The following is a 10,412-nucleotide window of genomic DNA, read 5'->3' as shown; positions in this document are numbered from 1 at the left end:
TATGATGGAATTTAGTTCTGCTCTTGTCCAGGGACAATGCATTACTACTTCCCTTGTGGGCACTACACCGTTCGCATCTGCATTTCCATTCAGAACGGTTATTGTCCGAATGGGATGCAGACTGGCAGCGCTGCTACCTTTGACCTTGTTACCTGGCTGGGGGTTTAATCTGTTGCTGCTACATATGGTATTAACAACTTCCTCTACGGGTGCAGAGGGTGTTAGCACTTCCCTTGCTGTTACCAATGGAGATGGCGGCACCACTCATGATTGTGGTGATGCAGCATCTATCATTTGCACACCATGGGAAATGGGAGACATTACAATAGGCTCATCATCCACATCATAATCATTTTCTTTATGGTTGCTTAAGAGAGGGTACAAATTGCTTGTTACATTTTTATGGGTATTTTTGGTAACTGTACTTGCACCTCCATCCACATAAGGTGGGGGTGGTGAGCATGAACGGCTGGCAATACTCTCCACAACGCTACCTTGCTACACATGCGCGCCATTTTGCGGCTCGCCCGTATTGGAATTCAGTGTCGCAGATGTATTCTCTGGCAATGCGCTCGCAATGCTAGTTTGCGTCGCTTGCACATTTTTAAGCCACGCATCCCCTTCATGCTGCCACAACTTTAAACATTCATAATATTTGACATTTTTCTCTCGGGAGCACATCAGACTGATGTGATCATGGACATTATCTAGTACATTTTTATCAAAACTACCAATTCTGGGAAATGGTCTAACACTCCATCGTCATTTTAAACCATACATCACAATACCTTATCGCATAAGTACCGTACTTAGTATGCATAATACGACGGGCCGATCAAAACGGCGCTTCAATTAGCAGCACATCATTGTCTAACATCTCTATTGTTTGCGCGGCTCCCTTTCTGAGACAAATCCTACGCTTTTCAATAAAGATTTAAACTGGTGAAAGACAATCAAGATACTTTCACTTACCTGTGGACGATTTAAACGGCAGCGCCCACACACCTGGATAAGATTTGAAAAAGGCAACTTCCACACCCGGATAAGATTTAGTAAGGCAACTTCCACACCTATGGAAGTTTAAGTAGGCTACTTCCACGCACCTGTCTACAACAAAGACAACATGTACACCTGCTACTGTGTATAGAATGGTAAGCTGCTTACCGAGCGACTAGCACTTAGCCCTTAAAGGTCATACGGTACCTCTAACTGTAGGGAACAAGTTACCCCTCCCAACAAATACTCACTGTTACACACTTTTTCCTGCGCAGAAAAATACACGTTAACCCAGATATTGATAACAATTGAAAAATGTAAACCTCAACGGCTTTATTTAAACACGTGGCAGCACAACCGTAAGTATGTATACGCTATTGTGCGACCAGTCACATACACAATAATGCGACTACCACACAACCGTATGACAACTTTTTTGCTGCATACGCAAAAGTGCATCTTTACTGTGCGCAAAACTGCTCAATACTGCGGCACCCCTTTAAACGTTAGGTTCTATCAACAAAGAAAAACAAACTTTTTCCTCTCTTGTCCCTGGATTCTAGTCAGCTTCCTTGGCTCACACGAAAATGGATAGTGATCTTTCAGCACAAAGCGGTTGCAGGTAAACCCTGCATGTGGCCACTCCACCCTTTGTTGAGATATCGATAACCGTATGTGCCGTGTGAGTAGGTAAATGACTTCACGATGAGCCCCCAACTAAGGATACTGCCTTTGAACCTCTATATACCCCTGCCTATACCTTCTAATATCCTTCCTATAAACCTCTAAGGATGACGCTAATTTGCGTACGCAGTCATCCAGTAAATAAAGACTCCAGACTTAGAACATGTGGTTCCAAAGCACAAAGTATTATTCAAGTAAAAGTACAGTCAGTTACACGCTATGATCCTCATATAATCTTAGCGCAAAGAGATTATACAGATCCAAGTACAATTATACATACGCAGCGCTCTCTGGTCCAGATGTTAGGCATCAGCAAGAAACCCCTCGTCAATCAGCATTCAGCACAAAGACTAGGAACCCAGGGTCAGAGCATATTTATACCCCTCAGAAATAAACAACACAATAGAGAAGTTTGTTGCTAATACCATTGGTCCTAACGGGGAGGGCATATGTTACAAGGCATTTAACAGGTTGAATCAAATAGACACCACCCAGCCTCTAACAACTGGGGGTCTCTGGTTTCCTGCCTCATGCAATCATCCTAACAGTTGTTCATATTATATACATTTTGTTGCTTGAAGTCTCTGCGGTCCATAAGTTGAGAATGCATGATGCAATCTCCACACTGATGGTACCGGAATACTGTTGAGAGAGTACGCCTCAGTACAATTCCAAACATGGCTTACTTATCACGTATAAAACCTTAGTTACGAAATAACCTTTATTTCATAGCAATTATAGTAAATGTGCATACTTGAATCTTATACCTTAAAGCTTATTAAACCTTTTATGTCAATATGTAATGTGTAAGTATGCGGGGTGTGATGTAAAGACGCTAGTTAACTTGGGGCAGATGCGTGCGCATGAAGCTAATAAACAGCGTTTTCATACAGCATCTTATGCATTCGCTAATATGCGATTAGTTACCAGCGCAATTGTGCGTATTAATGTGTGTATGAGAAATGGTGCACTTAAATCTCACTTAAACTAAGTGAACACCTAGCAGTGTGGAAGCTGAGCCTTATAGTTCCAAATGCCCCCCTCTCTCAGCAGCCCCCACCCTTCCCAGGCTCAGAAGTACAGTCCTTTGTTCTCCCAGGTTCTTGTGTAAATGCAAATTAGCACAGCTACAAGACCCAAACCTCAGATAACACTCTTGGCTTTGAAGGTATTTTATTGCAGGAAGCCTGCTAATGTAAGGTGCTACAAACGGCCCTCTTGCTGTATTTGAGCAGGGCCACCTGGAGTAAGAGCAGACGTTATGTCCAGGAAGCTTGTCTACACAAGCTAGTTGTCACGTGGCCATTTGCTCTGTTTATCTAATGTAATCCAATTTTGACATACTGTAAAGCCATTTCTGAAATATATCCTTTAGGGGAATTATAATAATATACACTTTATCCAGAGCACCCAAACTACGTAGAGTCATGAAATGGGCTTTTGATGAATCGCCGTAACTTATGGCGATGGTCACAGATGCAATCGCATGATGCTAATAGTAATATCGCCACATGTACTAAAGTGTGAGTTTATCTAAAATGGCGCTTAGGCGGCCATTCGCAAAATGGCGTCTTGCGATCTCATTTCCAAGATGGCGTCTTGCGGCTAGTCGCAAGATGGTGTCGCTGCGATTCAATTTTAAACTGATCTTGTCTCAGTCAATAATCTAGCTTCGACACCACATTACAGAACACAGTAGTTTCCATTTATGTCATTATGTCACACAGTAGAGTTCCTTATACACATTATGCCACACAGTAGGGTCCCCCCTTAACTACCTGCTACTAAAAAGTGGGCTGAGCCTAATGCTCACCAGGGACTCAAGCTATTGCCTGCCTACCTTTGGGCACAGAAAGTGACCTGGGAATAATGTCACCTATACTTGTGGCACAGTCCCTCTGGCCATCTAACATGCCCGCAGGCCGATTGCACCCACGGGCCTAATGCGTAACACCTGGTCTGGTGGTGTAAATTACCTGATACCAAGGCCACCTCTCATTTAGCTGGGAGAGGCTGCAGTGGGGAGCTTTGTTTAGTTTCGTGCTTCCCACCACCTGCAGCACTCTCCGGTTCTCATCTTCATTCTTCTGCCACTAGCCCATCCTGGCCTGCAGTGCCGCCTGTTCCTTTATTCATTCAGCCTGCACCGCCTATCTTCTTTATTAGCCCTACTATCTCAGTGGCCACCAGAGCTCTTCACCCGATGTCTGTTTGTCTTGACCACCGCTGCCGAACTGAAGGAGTGTGCATGATTGTCTCACCGGGGCTGCTTTTGATTGACTGCTGCACAGCGCTCGCAAGTAGGTCGATGGTCCCCCACTGCGCATGCGCGAGCCCCAGCGAGCGACGACAGCTCACAACAAGACGGGGCGGCTGTCGATATTGATTGACAGCTCGCCCCATTTTGTAGGCGGGAAGGGGTGGTGGCTGTGCACACGGAGGCATTCCCGAAGGAACAGCTGCCGTTTGGGGGCAGCCCTACTGACATCACCAGTGATGTCAGTAGTGAGCTTCTAGCTCTATTAGAGTCGGAAGCTCACTGGGGCTTGCGGCAGACGAGACCCTATCACAAGGGTCTCATCACAAGCCCGATGGCCGAGACCATCGCGACCATCACCTGGCTGCTCGCAAAAGCTGTGGGTGGTCACCCACAGCTTAGCAAGCGGCCAGGAGGCCGGCTACAGTAAAAAAAAGAAAAAGCCCTGATTCAGAGTGAGTGCTCTCAAAGAGCGTCCGGCTCTGAGTCAGGGCCAGTGTCTGTCTTATATCTCCCAATACAGGGCCAGGTTAAAATTGTCAATGATATACTGGTAATGTTATAAAAAAAGTATAATATGTAAATACTCCCAGCACCAAAAACGTGAGTGCCCCCACACTTATAATAAAGCAATGTGTGATGGGGATCTGTGGGTGACCGCTACCGACTGCCCTGTTGTTAATCTGGCTCTTTCCGAACATTACTGATATTCAGATAAGGACCCAGACACGCACCTGGAAAAAGGTGGTGTGGACTCGCAGCAAGGGGCATGGTGTCACGAATAATGATGTTCCCGCAAACCACAACCCCCATTTTCTTCACGCTGGTAGCAGGCCTCCCCCCCCCCTCCATGGGTAGGATGGAGGGACAGTGCCAGGGGTGTATTTATAATGGGTGCTGGTTGTGCTGTCCAGGGGCAGCCCACACCTCACACCCATATTACACTTACTTCTCAAGTCTCACGTCGGTTCCGGTGTCAGCGCTGTAAAAACATCTGGAAAATGGCCACCACAGCCATTTTCTTGTCATGTGCAGTACAGGGAAAATGGCCGCCATGGCCATTTTCCCAGTGACCTGCGCATGCGCTATAGACTCTGGGCACACTCTAGTGCGATGCTGGCCTCGCTGCCGGACCGAGCGGAGTTTGCCTGTGGCGGAGATTGCACACGGACCCCCTCCTCTCTAGCAACGCCCCTGGACAGTGCCTTAAAATCGGGACTGTCCTGCCAAAATCGGGATGATTGGGGGGGTATGGACTCCTCTCCCCATGTGATTCCCTGATGCAATATTGCTTCTACAGTGCTCCACCTTCTGTAGGCAATGGGGGCCTTGTAGAACCAATACTGTTTCAATAAATGACTCATCACATTGACCACACATTGCCAGCCCGGGGCAATGTCCAGCGACACCACACAGGAAGTAGGTGGCCCAAAATGTCCCTTAGAGGTCCAGCAATGAAGAGGCACATGCCCTTCCCCTGCCACCCAGCCAAGTCATCACGGCCAGGAGGCCATTCTAAAAAACAAAAAAAAAGACCGGCCCTGATTCTGAGTGAGTGCTCTGTCAGAGCGACCGGCTCTGAATCAGGCCCTGTGTGTGTATGTGTGAGAGGCAGTGTGCGTGTGGGCCTCAGTGTAGTGTGTGTGCGTTATTGTGAGAGGCACAGAGTGGGCATCAGTGTGTGTGACAGGCATAGTGTTCGTGTATGAGAGACAGTGTCTGTGTGTGAGAGAGGCACAGTGTGCGTGTAAGAGGCACAGAGTGTGGGCGTCGGTGTATGAGAGGCACAGAGTGGGCATCAGTGTGTGTGTGTGTGTGTGTGTGTGAGAGAGGCAGAGTGGATGCCAGTGACTGTGAAAGGCACACAGGGGCTTATTTTTCATTCAATATTTGTGGCATATCCCACCAGTTTTCAGGGGATACCCGAAAATGTATGACGGAGGGACTACAGCAGATATCTCCGAAGATGGCGTTAGCCGCTGTAGCCCATAGGCTACATTCCGCAAAACTTACCAGGAGACGGTACATGGACAAAGCATGTGTGGTCAGCAGTGATTGTTTAATAGCTCAATGCCTGGACGTATATGGTGTAACATATGAATATAATTGTTAGTGTTCAATCCAATTAGCCGCACTTTACGCAGCCTGAACTCACACAAAAGTACTCGTAGCAAACTTGTGCGAATTAGAGCACATAGAGGGCCACGAGGGGTGCGAGGTCAGGTGCTGTTGCCTATGTTATAACGCTGTGGCAACAGCAACTCGCACCTTTCGCAGACAATTGGATTGGCCCCTTTATTTGTTTTTGCTTACTATCACATATCTGTACTTACCAACTGTCTCAATTTCTGCAGGACAGATTTGCTGGAAGTAAGGAGGTATTTCCCTATACCGCAAGCAGCAAAGGCAGGTATCTCCAGTACATGCAGCTATTTAGTAGTGTTCTAGCAGGAGGAAACGGTGGTCAGGAGCAACCCAGCACTTCATAAGTGCTAAGTATGAACACTGAGTTGTAGTTATGCCCACGTGACCCGATTTGGACTTTGCAAACATTGGGAGGTATGCATTTTGACCACACCTAAATAAATTTTAAATCTTTTCTTTTTGTTTTATAACAGTGTTTATTTAACCCTCATTGATGTCATGAAAGTTAAATTGCCCTCACATGCTGCATTTATTGCAGCTGTTGTCAAACAATAGTGTCTGGGCCACAAGTGCCACTGATGTAGATAGGATCATTATTGGGTGTAAAGGAAAGAGTGGTTGGAAGATACAGTAACTGCATTAGGCTTGTCAGTGTGAGTTGCTGTAGGGTAGTCAACTACAGGTGACCTCATTATTGTCTTCATTTCCTGAGTGTATGTACAGTTTGTAAATGTACTCTCCCTTACCAAATATTCCTGAATGGTGGAAAGTATGCCTCCATTGAAAATAATGTATATTGCCCAATCATGACCTCAGAGGACAGTAAAGCTCAAACAGTAAAATTAATTTCTAAATTATGTGCTGTCAAACATCATTTCAAAGTCCGGCTGTGCCTTTTTATACGGTTGCCTACATTCACGGGGTGTCAAATTGCTCATAAACTGAATTTACCTATTTGTTTTGGGGCTAAATATACTCTATGCATATCGAATAAACAGGGATCTCTCTCTCCCCAAGTCCATGGCCTCTACCAATTTTCCAAATCTCATTTTCTTTCATTTGGGCACATAATCAGGCATTAGGACTGGTTGACTAAAAATGTATTAAGATTTGCTTGGATGTGAGCCTAAGGGCCGTATTCATTTAGGAGCGAAAAGTCAGAGGCCGGACTTTTCGCCGTCATCAGAGGTTTTGCCGGTGAAAAGTTATTGCGCGCGTCCCCGCGTATTCAATCGCAAATGTCCGAAAACGGGAACCGGCGAATCTGAAATCGTATAAAAGTTCAGTCAGTTTTGTGGAAATCAGGCTGACACCACTCTAAATATGCTCTGACATGGGGGTTCACTATGGGTGCCCCCAAATAGCCCTGCTAAAGGTATCTGAGGTTTTTTAATGGTCTCAGTAGGCGCTATTTAGCGTCTATGAGCAAGTGGTGAAGAATAACATTTTGCTGCTTTTTGGGGGGATAAGTATTCCCATCAAATTTGGGGTACATGAAAATGGGTGCAAGAATATTTTAAAATGTCTAAAGTCAAGCATTAAAAAGCACCAAAAACGCACCTTCAGCAAACACCAGCAACCCAAAGGCTATTTCGCTAGATTTTGAATTTGTACCCCCACTTTGATTTTTTTTGCTCACTTTTTCAAAGTGCTTTTTGGGGTGTCCTTTGTGGAGTTTTTTGATGCAGTTAGCGTCAGGGGGGTGTCCAAAGGGTGCAGGGTGATTCCCGAAACTTTGCACCCCAAAACTGGAATTCTGCACTTTTTTCCGCCGGGTATTCATAGGCAAAACTTTTTTGCCTATTACATTGCATTGCGTTATCGCGCCAGCGAAAAGACGCTAAAATTGAATACGGGGATAAGTTGAAACCGGCGAAAATTACGTCATCGGCGAAAAAGTATCGCCGAAATGGACTTTTCGGCGATACCTTTCAGGTACTGTACTTTGCAAAGCACCTGTGCCAAAGCATACATAAATCGTGTTTACATATGAAGGAGAAAACAACAGTTTTTACCAGCTCCCATTGTAACCTATATAGAAAAACTTAAAGAGTTTTTTCCTCACTACTGGAACTAAAACTTAACTATGAAATGTAGAATTTCAATAGTAAGGGCCTATTCATCATCCCTCACAGATACAGACTAATGGTGCGTACACACTGGGCGATTAAAGTGGACGACTGAACAATAACGATATCGTTATCGTTCAGTCGTCCACTTTATCGTCCATTTTTAACACGAAAAAGATGAACGATGACGACGACGCGCGTTCCCGCGGGTCGTTCGTCATCCTCGTTCATCGGGCTGACATGCAGGCCAACCTGACGACCTCGTCAGGTTGCTGCATGTCAGGGAATGGGGGAGAGAGCCCGGCGCTGAACGATATTGCTAATGATATCGTTCAGCGGCTGTGCTCAATGTCATGGACGACATTGAGCACAGCCTGCCGGGGACACACTAGACGATATCGCTCAGGGAGCATATCGTCTAGTGTGTATGCACCTTTAAGGGAACTGGAAATCGGAGCAGGTGTCAAAAACAACAGCAGCAGCAGAGTGGACTCTAAGCCAAGGTCCCTGCTGTATTACCAGGGGGGTTAGTTAGTGATGGGGCTCTTCCTTCTCATCATGTTGTTCCTTCTTTAAACGTGTGACCTGTGCTCCCTGCGCCCTATCCCGAGTGTGGTAAAGGGCTCGGGGCAGCCACTCGTGCTCCTGGGGATGACGCCGGTGATCAGTGACAGCAGGTAACGGTAACCGGAGGGAGGGGACACTGAGCCCGCACACAGCAAATATACCTGCAATACCAAGGTGCACAGCAGGGGGTAGGCACTAGTATTGGCAGCACATCTGTGTAGTATAATGGATACTCTGGGATAAATACACCGCAGCATGTGACGGGCACAGGTGGGCGATGAGCCGTCTCCCGCGCGTGTAATCTGACCCTGATGGAGGCGCAGATAACGGTCTGAGATCCCGGGCGCGGTGACCTAGATGCGGAAACAGCAGTGCCCGGTAAGTGTCCTCCTCCGACCATGTATGTACTATATAACGATGTCTACGTGACAGAGACACATGCCAGACACACATGTAGGGAGTCTCTGTCTCGGTATCACAGACCGGTGATATTACATGGATTTTTTTTTTATTGTTTTGAAAACAATACACAATGATAGACAGCTGTGTAGCAGTGACGGTACATGGGAGCAGCCAAACTACCGGCCCTGTCATTTGCGTTCCCATTGTATTAAAAATAAAAATATCCGGTCATGCGGTGGCCGCGTTGCTCCTCAGTAGCAGCAGGAGAGGGGCCGAATCCCGTAACAGCCAGGAGGGAGGGGCCAGAGTCGGACCACTCGGCACAGGAGACGTGGGGGGCGTGGCCTCTGAGAGCGAGCGGTACAGCGCGGAGTTGTCAATCAAGAATCACCGGAGTTGTATTTTGAAGAGTGCGTGCGGGCTCCTGTGCGGGTGTACCGGCGCCGCCGCCGCCGCCGCCGATACAAATGCTACAGAAGACATTTGCAGGAGGTCAGTGCGCAGCTACTTTACACAGATCATCCAATAAGACTCGTGGTATTCCCTCTTAATTTATGATTGTAGCCACCTGTGCTGAAACACCTGTCTCATCAATTTCCTAGTTGAACACAGGTGGCTGCCATCATTAATTAAGAGCGAAGACGGGATGTACAGCATTTTGTACCTGATGGAAGGGGTTATGTAGGAGGGTCTGCTTTATATTGCTTTATCCGATACAGCAGAGGTTACCAAATGCTCTCCTCAAGTTACCCCAACAGTTCAGGTTTAAGGCCCCCATACATCAGCAATTGATTGCAGCAATCGTGCAATTTGCAATCGATTGTGTATAAAAAATGTTCCCTTTTTCAATCGATTGCAGAATTGCCACAATCGATTGAAAAAGGGAAAGATTTTTATACACAATCGATTGCAAATTGCACGATTGCTGCAATCAATTGCTGATGTATGGGGGCCTTTAGAGATAGCCATCCATGGTTGAGCACAGGTGGTTAAATTAAATTGACTGAGGTACTAATTAAGTCACCTATGCTCAAGCATGGATATCCTGGAAACCTGGACTGTTGGGGTGCCTTGAGGAACAAGTTTGGTAACCTTTGCTTTAACTGCACTTCTGCTGATCTGTATATCATGTTTTGTGTACTATGTTTTCATGCTTCTTTTTTTGTGGGGTGTTTTTTTTTTTTTTTGTAACAAGGAACATGTTGCTAAAATATCTTAGGTACTATATAATAGGGGGAGATGTATCAAAGCTCTGAGAGAGATAAAGTACCAACCAATTAGCTACTATAATT

The 10,412-nt window shown here is 46.1% G+C and overlaps 1 protein-coding gene across 1 annotated transcript in view; it reads left to right on the top strand.

Annotated features, from left to right (window-relative positions):
• Nucleotides 1-9,527: 9,527 nt before the first annotated feature.
• Nucleotides 9,528-10,412, top strand: part of TEX15 (testis expressed 15, meiosis and synapsis associated) — a 108,222-nt gene continuing 107,337 nt past the window's right edge. The window contains exon 1 of the mRNA XM_088448394.1: nt 9,528-9,612. The gene's annotated coding sequence lies outside the window, so the exon portion shown is untranslated. The remainder of the gene's footprint in view (nt 9,613-10,412) is intronic.

The sequence above is a fragment of the Taudactylus pleione genome, unplaced genomic scaffold, assembly GCF_031769625.1.
Source record: "Taudactylus pleione unplaced genomic scaffold, aTauple2 ptg000454l, whole genome shotgun sequence".
Lineage (NCBI taxonomy): Eukaryota > Metazoa > Chordata > Amphibia > Anura > Myobatrachidae > Taudactylus > Taudactylus pleione.
The sequence above is the reverse complement of the archived record's forward strand: the minus strand, read 5'-3'. Positions and strand labels throughout refer to the sequence as shown.